We start from the raw sequence: 13810 nt of genomic DNA on the forward strand, positions 1-13810 counted from the left end.
GCTGGCATCCAGGCCGATGGGTCAGGGGCTCCAGTTCAGTGTGCGTGCGTTCCTTTGACACAGGTGTGGCTCGAGGTTTGGGGAGCAGCTGCGTGAACTGCCCCGTGTGTTGCGTTGCACAGCCCGCTCCGGCCCTCACCCTCGCCTGGTGCTTGTTTTCAAGCAGAGGCCAAGCACGAGCAGGTTCAGAGAGCTGACCTGCTAAAATCTGATGGGCGAGAGACTGAGGTTTTGGGATGGAGCAGCAGCACGAGCCGTTCACCGTGCAGTCAGTTTGCAAAGGAGCCTTGGTGCGAGGTGGGAGCCTGCGGCTGGAGGTGGGGCAGGAACGGGAGTGCAGCAGCCACTGGGATGAGGTAGGGTCACCTGGATCCCCGCACGCCAAAAGATGGGCCAGCACGGATGGAAGGCAGTAGCAGGAATGGGATCTATAGCATGATCTGCCTGGGGAATAGGAGCCACAGCGCATCGGGAGCGCAGAAGCATAGTTTGCCATCTTTGTTTTCAGGTCTCTGCTGTGGCAGTGTGTGACCAAAGAGGTCACCAAAGGTGAAGGCAGAGACTCCGTCTGGATTCATCCAGGCCACAGCTGAGGTCCTGGCAGTGGGGAAGGAGAGCCTGGGATGAGATGGAGGAAGTGTGGGATCCCAGCAGATGTTTTACAGTGTAGTGGCAGTACCCAGAGACTGTACGGTGTTTTCACCTCGGGGGACCTGACTTAGGACTTTGAAAACACTGAGTTGCAACAGCACCGGAGGTCAACAGCTTTAAAATAGCTTCTCATGGCAGTAAAAGGATACGTTTCTTCCATGTTTCTTGATTGTAAACAGCTCTCTTACTGTTGTTTCACCACTTGCGTTGTTCCTCAGTCTGGCAGAGCATCGCTGCTGGAAACGTTTGTGGCTCCATCTGGGGAGGACAGTCTTTTGCAGTGGGGCACAGAGGGTATCGCTGGCCCCCCATGCTGGGCACTGCCATGCTGTGCTGGCCATGGCCCTGGAGCTGGAGTGGATAGAGGGCAGAGCTGCTGCCAGCTGGCAGGGGATGAGGGAGCCCCGGGCAGCTCTAATTTGCACCCTGGGCTAGGGCTGGGCAGGGACTGGGGGAGTTAGCCAGTTCCCAGACAGCTTCCGTCTCTCCTGCCACCCTGCAGCTCAGCAAGACGGGCAGCCTGGCCTCAGGTTTCTCTCAGGGCTTCTTACTGGAATGGAAAAAGGTGATCCTGTGGTGTCTTGACATTTCAAAATGCTCTTTTTTATTTTAAAAGATGAAGTATGAGAAGGAACTGATACAGCCAGCTACAAAATACCCATACACAAAACAGCTAACTTTGAACTTCGTACTGAAATGCAGAATGAGTGGGAATGGGCTGCCATTAGGATTACAAGATCAGGTCGCGCCTCGAGTGTAGTCCTGTGATTGTACAGAACTGTTAGATTGCATTTTCTTTAAAGCTGTGCTGTACAGAATTTTGTTGTTGCAGTCGTTTGACCGCATGAATGTTATTTTTATTCAGCAGAAGATTGTCTGGCTCAGTGTGATAATGACTGCAAAGCTTACTGCTGTGATGGGACTACTCCCTACTGCTGTTCGTATTATGCCTACATTGGGAATGTCCTTTCGTAAGTATATCTGCGCTTTAGAGAAAAATGGATGTGCTGTGTTCATGGACTTGTAAACTCTGGTTGTGGGAAACTGTTTTGGCAATAAACAGTGGCAGGGTTTGGGGTTCTTTGCTTTTGGTTTTGTTCGCTTTTTTCCTTGCTGGTAACAAATAATATTCCTCTAAAGTTTCATGTCCAGATATTTTTGAAGCATACCAGAAAGCTTGCTAAAAACTGAGGGTTATGTCCCTAGATTGTGCACAAGAGTGTAATTTGTGCAGGTAAGCTTCAGAGGTAGAGAGAACTTTGTTTCAAGCTCTTCAGATGAAAAGGGCAGGAAATAGAAATCTTGGATCTTTTGTTGAGAAGCTTTGTTACAATATCTGAGTCAAAACCACTGTTCAAATTACTTGGATTTGAGGTTCTTTTTGCTTTGAGTACTTTGTTTTTCCTTTTCTTTTTATTGACTTACTTGGTTTTGTTAAATGGTGTTTTGGCTTTTGGTGGAATTTATTGAATAGATTCTAGGTGAGGGTAATCTGACTGTTTTATGCTGTGGTATGAACAGAATGTTTCACAGTGCTAAAAAAAACCCACAGCAGGTGAAATGGGGTGGTTATGAATATTTCCTATCTAGAGAAAAATATAGGAGCAAACTTGATTAAAAACACAGACTCCAGTGCAGCTGTTCAGCTCTGCATCAGTGAGGAAGAAGAGAAGCTTGCATGCTAGTGGACCTGACTCTAGGCTCTGGGCTGAATGTAAGTGAGAGCCCGTATGTACTACATTCATGTGCAAGGACAAACAAAACCATAAAATTTTGTTCTTCAAGACAGGGCATCTTACCTTCTGTTTCTTCAACCCCACCGGTTATTTCCTTAACCTTTGGCATGCAGTCTGTGATGTATTTTTGGTTTATATTCTTGACTAAAACCAGAAAAGGAAAAAGAGGTATGTCATACGGACCGCTTGGTGCTTGGGGAGGAGTGAGTGGGAAGGTGGTAGCTGCTTTTTCTAAAAAGACTCCTCTGTCACAGGTTTTGTTTGAGCCATGGTACCTGGGGAACATGCCAGTGTTCCCTTCAGTGTGTTTTATAGCACTTTGAAGGAGTAGGCAGAGTGATGGTATTTTAATACAGAATTGATCCACAGTTTTTAAAGCAGATCAGACACTTCCTGGGCTAAGGTAAATAAAATGATGATAGAGCACCAGAATCCTTCATTTCTTTGGAAATAAAAAAGTGTGTACTTAAGATTGATTACTGTTGGAGAATGACAAGTGATTTTTTTTCCCTGCTCACCTGCGGAATGTCTGTTTTGATGGTTTTTTTGCTTTCTCATTCCAAAATTGCTTTCCCATTTACATGCATGGAAGGAGGTGCTGTTTTTGAATACCTTATTCAAGCTCGCGTATGGTTAGGGATGATGGACACAATAGTGTAGGATATCACATTATAAGAAGGAAGTTTCCCATAGAGCAAGTGAATTTCGTCTCCCACTTCCGTATGAATACATCACTGGCATTTGTGTAGCCAATGCCAGATCTGTGCTTTGGGAAGGATCTGCTAGAGGTTTCTTTAGAGTGACTGCTGAAATGTTCAAACCATGCCTTCAGTGCCAGGTTGCCATCTAGTCTTTTTTATGTTTATTTAACAAATGTAAACATTTAAACAGAGCTGAGTGCAAGTGGCTCTGACACATTGGAAGGGTTTGTGTGTATCTGGATTGTTTGGAATACTGGAAGGGGCTCTTACAAGTGCTGTTTGCCACAACACGTCTCAAAGGAGACATTTGATTCTCCTAATATTTTATGGTTAAGTACTCCAATTCATAGACTTGAAGACCAGTCAAAAGCCATTATACTCCTCTGACCTGACATTTTGCATGATTGAGCCATATATATTTTTTTTCCCTCAAAGCTGTTTTGGGTGTGTCTTCTTTAAACATGTGTTGAAAACTTGAGGCATTAATGAGTTGATCAACTTCCCTGGTAAACTGTTCTATAGTTCGTTTACTAGCATTGCTGGGTAACAAAGGTTGAAATTCCTACTGTTGGCTCTTACCTTATCTGCAGGTTTGAAACGTGGCCCTAAATGGTCATCATGACAGCTCTCAACCTTTTTGCTGAGCTGGGTGAACTCTGTCAGCCTCACATGTAAGATTTGCTTTGTTTTGCTTTGCCCTGCTCAGGGGTCAATTCTTTGGCCTTCCTTTGAGCTCGCTCCAATATTTTTATTTCCTTCTTGAAGTGTGGCTAGCAGGGCTTAGCACAGGGCTTTGACAGAAGCCTTGCTAGGATTATTTTTTCCTGTATCATTCTTAGAGTACTTGTTTTGAAGCAGCTATCTGTGATGATCACAGAAGATACAAGTGAGCTTGTTCCAGCTCTGAGTCCTTAAGTCACAGTCTTCAAAGCACATCTGCTGCGTTAAGCCTGCAAAGTGTTCTTTGCTAGGGTTACTACCTTGCGTTTAGTTGCATTGCAAAAGATGTTATTGTGACTTTAACTATGCTCCATAAGAATCACCTTCCCTTTTTATTATTTGGCACTATATTGGTTTTGGGTTTGTTTTTTTTTCACGTGCAAGGTTTTCCTGCAGAAGTTGCATATTGCCTCACCCTCAAATGACAAAACAATGAAATTGCATTACAAGAAGAAATGACCCCTGCAATCTGGAAGTGGCCACTAGCAACCTGTCTGCTCGTATCTTTCTGTTAACTGCTGTGTATTGAAATCTCTTAAAGAACCATTTTTAATTACACAAACTATGTATCCTGATAATTCCATGTAATGCTTTTCTTTAAATATCCTTCTTTTCATCATGTGTGATCCTACTGTTTGCACCAAACCATGGACTTGATCTGCGGTGGGTGCTTTCAGGAGTGCCTTTTCAGTGTCCTAAACACTGTTAGTAGTCTTCAGTGTTGTATTGGCTCTCTGGCTTATTTAGAGATTGCGTGTGCTCCTTCATTTGTTTACCACTTATTTCTCTGCTCTCTCCATTCTTTATAAACCTGCATGTCTTTCTGAATTTTCTGCTGTCTGTCTTCTCTGGTATGGTTTTTTTCACAAGTGTTTACTCTCTCTTGCAAAATGTTTTCTCTTCAAAAAGTCTTTTGGTGTGCAGTAGGTTTTTTTTTAAAGTACTCTCTGTTTTGTTTCATGCCTCTCACTCTTCCCTTTCTAGATCCATATGCCAGCAATTGTGCAAACAGACTATAAACACCAGGCAATAATATATATACTGATTTTAAAACAAAGTTAGTGTGACTAGATCATGATCATTGATATGTAAGTTGCTTGTGGCTTTTAGGTTATTAACTAACTCTCTTCACTCATTAAAATGAGATTCAACATGGAGATATTCCATGTAGGGTTTTAGAATTTTCTATTTTAGGAAACCATCATCTTTTTAGGACACTGGGGAATTTTTTTTCTTTAGTTAGATGAGGTTTTCAGCAAACATCCTCCAGGCTGCGTGCATCTGTGATTAGCTGGTTTTTCTTTCCACACATGAAGAACAGATGCAGAGTTACCAGCTCGCTGTAGTATTAGGATTCCAGGGCCTGTAAGAGATGTTCCAGTAGGTCCATCTTTACTTGGACTACAGTTGTAATCTGTAAGCACTCAAGGTTTGTGACTGAGTCATCTGTAATCTCGTGAGCATTTCTAATGTGAAGTAACACATCCGTCCTTCTCCTCTCTCGCGTTCATGATACCCTTTCAGACAAGTTGCTAGAGCATTAATGTTCCCGTTAGATTTCCCTTCCTATAGTTTTCAATAGCTACAGCCTGTCATTATTTCCTCTGATGCATATGCATTTCCTTCTGTTTATTTGCTTGGCATCTAGTGCTTAGTAGCCCTTCTAAAAATGTTTGGTTTTTTTTTTTCTTGGACAAATTACAGATTTATGTTTGGACTTGTGCAACATAACAGAGCTGTGTCTGTGGGACGAAGGAAAAGGTGTAGGGATACTTGAGTGCGCAGACTGTTCCTCCTGCCCACCTTTTCACTTCCCACCAGAAGAAAGCTTGGAGGCACGCTTCCCGGCCTTCAGCATCATCGCAGCCCTTTGAGTCGAGAAACTCAAACTTCCCTCCTCCTCAGAAGCTAGTTTCTAAGCTACTGAATAATTTGTGATGGACCTTTTATCAGTTTTCCTGTGCTGCATCTGCTTCTGCAGCTTGCTACCAGGCTAGGGACTGTGAGAACTGCAGCATGTTTTCTCCATGACAGATGCCCCAGTCTTGCCCACAACGACAGTATCTCCCTAACTAGCCGACTGGCAGGATTTTGCCTTCCATCATTTAGAGGAGTTAGAGACATCTGGTTATTGCCTTCAGCTCCAGCGTCAAACCCCAGAGCTCCTTAGAGGTGGGAATAGGTATGAAAGGGGTTTCTTCTGCAGAACACAAATTTGAGTGTGTTCTAACAGTGCTTTTTGTATTTCTTCTGGGAGGCCCCAAATTGTCTGGCCCTCATGTTTACCCTAGTGGATTTTTTGTGAGCTAATTTTCTTGGTAAATATCTTCAGAATGTCTTACTCTAAGACAACTTCTAGTTAGAAAAACAAAACAAAATAAAACAAAACACATGATTCCAAGGACTTCAAAAGTAACTGGAGGAAAAAGTAAATAAAAGCTTTAGAGAACTGCGATCTCATTATAGGTAGTGGATGGTGATTGGCAAGAAGAGTAGGTGGAAAAATCTTACCAGAGATGGTGAGGATGTAACAGCCTGTTTAGTGACCACTGAAATATTCAGGTGTTATTTACATGAACTTAATGTATGTTGGAGGGGGTGAGGGTTTAGGTGGTTTGGTTTGTTTTGTTTTAAGTCTATAGAGGTTGCACAATGTGGCCAGGAAGGAAGGAAGGCAGACAGAGAGAATGGGAGGAAAAGAGGCAGAAAAATTGTGTGCATGCCTCAGCCTGCAAAACTGAAGAAAAAGCCGTGTGTAGTGTATCTACATCTGGCATTTCACGTCGATTACTTCATATCCAGCAGTACTTTTGAGAAAAGCAACTAACCTCAGAGAATGCCACGTTTGTGAAAGGAAGAGTGTCCCAGCTGATTGACTTGATAGGAGAATATGGGATAGAGGGTGGGTGTGTAAGAGGAGTCCACCAAAGGACAGAATTTACATTTTAAGAGTTAGGAATATAGAGATGTAGTTTCTGCAGTTCATAGTGAATAAAAAAAAATCAGGAAGCTTGGCATTCACTGTAGATTCCAAATAATTAAAATTAGACACTTTCAGGCATCCCACAGTAAATATGTGAAGCAGCATATGGGTTGGGCATGGTTCTGTGTCTGCATGACAGTTGTATTGTACTCTGCTTAAAATAAAACTGTGTTCCTCATCAGTGCAATGTTCAAAATTTGCCATGATTGAAGCACTTCGGGACAATATGTAAAACTACGATTTACCTGGCAGTTGCCATTTCGTGCCTGTGGCTCTGTGGCTTCTGATATGATCCCAGAGGTGTGCCAAAGGCCTGGTTCAATAATTATTTTTTCCATTTGGCTTGAGTTGTGGCTTCTGATCAGTAGAGTCTTCCTGAATGAGAACACGGAGCAAAGCCTGAGGATGTTTGTGCTGAATGCTTGGGGCTGGCTATAAACATGTCATCAGTAAGGGCAAGACTCTGATAATTCGACTAAACTCATTTCCCTTTCATTCTGTATAAAAGTTGAATAGCAGTTCAGCCTTTTAATCCATGGTCTTCAGCATCTGGAGTACCTGTGGAAGCATGCTATATTGTTTGTCAGCCTGGGGAGACCTCTGCAAGGTTGCAACCAGAGTTGCAACCCAACTCTCCGCGTGCAGTGGGTTGATTAACCACAGCTTAAAGAAAGATCTGCTGGAGAGAGAACCGGTATTTGAAATGTGACCTTTGCAAAGTGTTGGAACTTTGAGTTGTTTTTCTGTTCCATGCCTATTGTCCTAGTTGATACCCTTTGGCAGAGAATGTGCAATCAGATTTACGACCAGAGCGGTATCTGCTCTTGATGATGGCTGCAGAGGAAGCCCTTGTCAGTACCGGAATTAAAACACAGGCTGCCTCTTCTTTGCGCTTTGTGTTTTTATTTCTGTACCCCGTGTTGGGACAAGCAGCTCAAAATGAGAAAAAACTGTTTTGCTTGCCAAACAGCAGCTCTCAAAAGACAGCTCCCAATTCAAGTCTCCCGGTGTCTTAACTGCTTTGAAATGTTTGGGAGTAATGGGATCAGGTTCTTTTGTTTGTTTGATCATTTTTGGAAGTTTAGGGTTTGTTATTTTAGTAGGTAGCCATAAGAACTGGAATACCCTTTTTAGTGAAAACTGGAAGTCTTTGGAAACATGCAAGTTCAATTGTTCATAAGTAAAAAGGCTAGCACAGTTTGGTACTAAAACTTGAATTGTTGACATCCCTGTGGGTCATCTGTTTTTCATCATTTGGAAGATTGTTAGAATTTGGCCTGAAAATGGAAGCATTAAGGTATAAATCACTGAAATGCTCTCTGTGACTTACAGAAAACTCTAAGGGGGAAAAACAAACATTCGTAAGGAATTCAGTGAAATTAGCTTGCTTATACTGCACTATTTTGAAAAGACTTTTCAGTGAAAAGGAGAGATAATTTTGTGTTTATCACTTGTGGAGGTCTGGTTTGGAAGCCTGCAGGATTTTCCCATAAGGTTTGGTCATGTAAAAGATAAATGTTTTCTTAACACTTAGTAAGGCTGATGTAAAGACTGAGCCTGAGGAATTAAGTTGATCAGAAGAGGACTGTCCTTTCTTTGCCAGAGTTTTACTTTCTGTCTGTTCTTTTATACCCCTTCACACACCTTTCCCTTTTTGAATTTGGGGAAAGGTCCACCTCTGAATTGGATAAGAATCTGTAACTTTTTTTCAGTCATGTGTACATCCAAAGCTTTTGAGAGAATTCAGGTAGTCTGTTAGGCACCAGTTCAGCACAGAAGTTAAATGCATTTGTATCTTCAAGGTGGTGAGTGGATGCAATGGACAGAGTCCTCATTCTGAGGAAATCAATAAGCTAATTACTTCAGTGGGGATTTCATGCACTTGGCTCTAATGGGACAAGTTGTAAGCTGAAGTACCTTGTTGAATCCAAGTGTTAGAAAAAAAACCATTTTTTTATTTCTGTTTTGTTTTTTTTTCCAATCACCATGGTCCCGTCCATGCTCACTGCCATTTCATGATCCTTGTTCTCAGTTCAAGCGCTGCTTAAGAAGGTGTGTCACTCCTGGAGGGTCAGGAGTTACCCAGGACAAATCCCCTCACATCTGACTCATCCACTCCCTGCACACTCGATGCATACATGTCTCCCCTACTCCCAGCTAGAGAATTTCCATTTTATTGGCCAATTCTGAGATTTCACTGCGCTTGCAGGATTCTCAGAGGATTAGTTTGTTGCATTTTATACTGGTTGCTCTGGAGTAAGTAATATCACAGCAACTCAGAGCAGGGTTATTAATGAAGATACTTCTGGGTCAAAAGCTGTGCAAGAGGGCCATTTGATGCTGCACACAGTGTAATTGCAGCCAATCCAAATAACACCTGTAGCACGATTTCAATATTTGAACAATATTGTCCTAGAAAGATAAACTCTCATTCTAATCTTAATATGCTTATTTAAGGGACAGAAACAAAGTTCGGCATATATAAGTGAGTTATTAAAAATTAAAGGAAATGAACTATTAATTCACAGGGCAGCCACAAGTTCCTTTGGGATTTATAACCACAACGAGAGAAATTCCACAGCTAGCACAATCTTTAAAGAAAACTAATCACTATCATAAAAACCTTTTTTTTCCCCTGTAATGATTTTTTTTTTTTTAAATACAAGATTTCTTCTGGGACTTACTCCATATGTAAGTATGTAGTATGGGATGGAAAGGTACTAATACCGCAAACCGGGCAGGCATGTTTCATCATTGTGTCTCCCTCTGTTGGCTTATCCACACAGATAAGAGATTTTTACTGCTATCATTAAATGGAGTTATTCCTTTTGCTCACAAGGGAGGCTTGGTTTCATGCTGAATGTTCCAGCTTCTCTCTCTTTATTGAGGCCTGTGGTACAGTTTGGCACAAGCACAAGAGGTACTAAGGATCTACAGCTATTGTTGGAACATCTATTTGTGAGCCAAGATGCACTGAACCTTATTTTTTAGGTGTCTTGTTGACTTGCTGTGCTGCTGTTGAAGTATAAAGGGACTCTGCAAATGATCTCTACTCCAGTCCTCCTTACAGTCCATGGTCCAGATGATCTAATGAAGGTATAATTAGGTTACTGCTGCCCTGTAGCTATTTCCAGCTGCTGAACAGCCCGTAGGACACCAGCGTTAGTAAACTAGGAACATACAAAATGTGATCCCAAATGTGTGTGCTTATGCTATCACATTAACTGCAGTTTTGGTCTGTGATACGATGTACTGCTTATTCCTGTTCTGCCTGTGCATTTGTCTTTTTCCTTCCAATAGCAGGGTAAGGCTGGGCTTAGATCTAAGCAGTGCCCCTTCCTTTCCTTCCTTTCTCTCACCACCGGTGCTCCCTCCTTGTCCCCAGTAAAAGGAACAGAACAGAAATAATAATTTCTATTAGGAGAGCAGCAGTTAGCCTTTGAGAGAGACATGTCCCTCCATGGAGGGGGAGGCACTAGCTTCACCAGCAGATGCCCTGCACTTCAGAGGACAGCATCCCCCAGGAGCAGTTTGCAGCCCTCTGGGTAAAGTAACACAAACTGGAGAGAACAGGAATGTTGTCAAGGAGAGGTCAGGGAATTGCGGCTGCTGCCTATTATCTTTGCTACATGATGTGTGTATGTATGTATATACACGTGTATATATGTGTGTGTATGTATACACACAATTAATATAATACATCTTCTTCTGAGATTCTACTTTTGCCATTTTTCTACAACACTAAAACCATCTCTAGAGTACCGGCTGGTGTTATGATCCTGCTCTTGTATCTGTATTGTTGAAGCACCGTGTTGGTGGCACCCGTCAGCAGCACGCAGCATTCAGAGTTCAAGGCACCATGGAGCCTGTGAGACCCCCTTGCTGGGAGCGCTCCAGGTTGGCTGGCCTCTGCCACCTTGGTGGGGTGGTGAGCAGGGAGAAGGGAGGACAGCTGCAGCGCTCTTGTTCCTGTACCGTGATGCCTCTGTGATAGACCTTGGGAGAAAAAGAAAAAATATATCAGATATATTCTGATCGCAGACTCGGGAGAATGTAGAAATGGAAGACAAGCAGTGGAGACATCCAAAATTAATTACTTACATATAAGTAGCACTTATAATATGATGGAGTTTAAATGGTATGTGACAGCAGCTCTTAATTCTTTTGTTTGGCTCAAATCCTCCAAGTTCCTGAGCTTTTGGGCCTCTCATCTGCTGCTTTGGAAGTGTAAACCAAGAGAAGAGAAAATAAGCAGCCAGCATAAATTTAACACTTCTACTTTTCATTGTTGGGACTGAAGCAACTCTTAAGAGTTTTGTACAAGACCTTATTGAAATATATCTCTTGGAATCTTCTAGATTTTCCTGGAGAAGTAACAAGAATTTTGTTAGTGCACTACTTTGTATAAAGAACACAGCTTTTTTTGTAATCATCTTTGCTTTCCACTTGTGTAGCATATTCCCTTCTGAGGGTTTTGAAGTACTTAGGATTGTCAGTTGTTTCAGTCTTATGCTCACAATACCCTGTCAGGCAAGGCAACAGTCTCTGGGCATTGCTGGTCTGCCATCCCCTGAAAGTGGGCTTCTCCAGGTGATGGGCTGCTTAATTCTAAAAACAATATAAACTACCTTTATTTAGGTGATTTGTTTGAGTTATGGGCAGAATTTTTGTTACTTGGAGCCAAAGTTTGATGACTGAATATAGACGTTGAATATGCCATGGGTAAGCATATTTAGAAGAAAACCTCTTGGGATGGAAATGGCCTTGCATGTGGGCAGTCTGTGTGTGCCATGTCCAGCACAAAAGTACTCTCAGCTGTGAGTGAGAAGCCTTGGTGTTAACCTAATGTAGGTAATTAGTAACCTCCCCACAAACCTGTTTTGTCATGTGCAAACACTGCATTCTTTTAAGGCAAGTTATTTTTGTCTGCCTTTCTGTTTGCCGACGTCTCTGCTCTGGGGCGCAGCTTCTCCCGCACTGCAGTGTGCTGAGCGCTTGCTACGCTGCATGGTCCTAGTCCCTGAAGACCTCAGTGAGGCTGTGTCCGATGATAGCCAATATATTTACATGGCTGAAAGCTAATATTGTTTATTAAGTTCACGGCAGTAACCCTGTGTTTGGCTTGGAAATGGATGGCCTATTTACATAAACTGAAATTATGAAAATGGATGACAGGATCGCCAATGTGCTTACCTTGCATTGCTTTCCTCCAGTGGCTCCTTGTAAGGATAATTTGATACTAAATTCCACTGGAGAGTGAAAGAATAGAGCTTCAAAGGGATGGAGGATGGATGAAAAGTTATGGCCTTCATTCTCCATTTTCAACAACATTTAAAACTGTATGAAGTAAAGCACAATGCGTCTTTGTTCCTGAGCCTCTTCAACTGTTGAACAAAACTTAACGATTGAATTAGTGTATTTCCAGAAAGGTAATAAAATGTCAGCTTCACAATAATGCTTTCAAAATTGCTATATGACAGGGGTGCTGTAAATATAGTGGCATGTCTGCTCTATGTTTTGAATAATATGCTACATCCCGATAACATGCTGAGATTAGGAGGGAAGCTATGGTATTTATTGTGTGCATTTGGTAAGCTTATGTTGTTGCTATCTTCTAACGTAAGTTATTTTACATTAAAAGTCCGTATCAAGAGAGGAAATTTTTCCTGCTTGCTCCTCACAGCCCTCACCAGCCCTCCTTTCTTCTGAAGTAGGTGAGGATGAAATGACCTCTGTGGTGTGGCTACCTGTGTGAGCAGGGGATGGATTTGGTGACCTAGGAAGGACTTTTCACATCAGCCACAGAAGGAAGAATTTGTTCTGTTTCAGGCCTCGGCTGATCAAACATTTTGAAGCTCTCAGCAAGCTGGTAGGTACGAGGTCTCTCTCCCGTATTCCTCTGCAGTCACAGGCTGACAGCAGCTGCTTACAAGCTGACCTCCAGGCAGTGTTTGCACAGCAGGTGGTGAGCAGCATTGTTTGTGCAGCGGGGACAGTCACCTCTGCGTGTGAACTGGCCTGTGCACTGGTACAGAAACAGCCCTGGTTTACATCACTCCAATTTAGCAAGTTACAAAGCAACTTTTGTTTTGGTTTTTGAGCCATGGACCCTTGTTTAGAGGAAGGAGGGTCTTTTTTACCCCCTACAAAGAAGGGGTTTTTTCTATGTGAGTATGTATCGAGAAGGATGCCTCCGTAGGCACCTGAAGAGCCCTATGATCCCCTCTGAAGGGCTGGGCAGCCTTGCTGGGGGGTCCCACTTGGGCAGGCGGGCAGTGGGAGGCTGCAGGGGGTCTGTTGTGATTGCCAGGCCAGGGCTTCTCCCTGGGCTCTCTTCTGAGTGTCCACTAGATCATCAGGTATTTTTAGGAGTCCAGAAAAATAATGCCTGTAATTTATCTCCATGCCATTTGAAATCTGTCAGGTACAGTTACCATCAGGTACCTTTGAAACAGCATCAGTTAAGTTTCTCTATACTTCTGATTTATTTTCCTCCAGACATCTCTTGTCATCACAGGACTACCTGCAATCCTAAATCACCCCAGGAACTTGCAGTAACTAGGTTATACCCTCCTTAAAGGTTGACTCATCTCTTCCATGAAGAAGCTGTGTTACTTGGAAGTTCTTGTTGCTTAAAAGGTGGGGAGGTTACTCCCCAGGGGGGCGGAGGCTTGCTGGCTCATCCAGAAAATCACCAGGACTCCTGAGGAGCTTCCAGCTGCCTGGACTGCATGGGGGAGAGCAGGGCTGTGTCAAGGATGGAAAACTCCTGCTTGGTACTCTCTTTCTATGCCTTGTCATATAGTGGAGTTTAAAGGAGAATTGTTCATGGCGTTTGTGTTCTGTAATTGAAGGAAAAGGGCAGGTCGCACCTCGGTAGCTATGAGCTCTTATCCTGAGTGTACTTACTTGGCAGGTGCCTGCCCCTGCTGCCCATCACTGGTGGACATCTGCTCTTTGTCCTCCCTGTCCTGCCCATGGTGCCGTGCTCTGGGGAGGGCACAGTTTTGGGTGCATTG

At 43.0% G+C, this 13810-nt stretch overlaps 1 protein-coding gene across 1 annotated transcript in view; it reads left to right on the top strand.

Annotated features, from left to right (window-relative positions):
* Positions 1-13810, top strand: part of CYYR1 (cysteine and tyrosine rich 1) — a 63211-nt gene that overhangs the window by 645 nt on the left and 48756 nt on the right. The window contains exon 2 of the mRNA XM_037377958.1: positions 1517-1622. The gene's annotated coding sequence lies outside the window, so the exon portion shown is untranslated. The remainder of the gene's footprint in view (positions 1-1516; positions 1623-13810) is intronic.

Source organism: Falco rusticolus, chromosome 2, assembly GCF_015220075.1.
Source record: "Falco rusticolus isolate bFalRus1 chromosome 2, bFalRus1.pri, whole genome shotgun sequence".
NCBI lineage: Eukaryota > Metazoa > Chordata > Aves > Falconiformes > Falconidae > Falco > Falco rusticolus.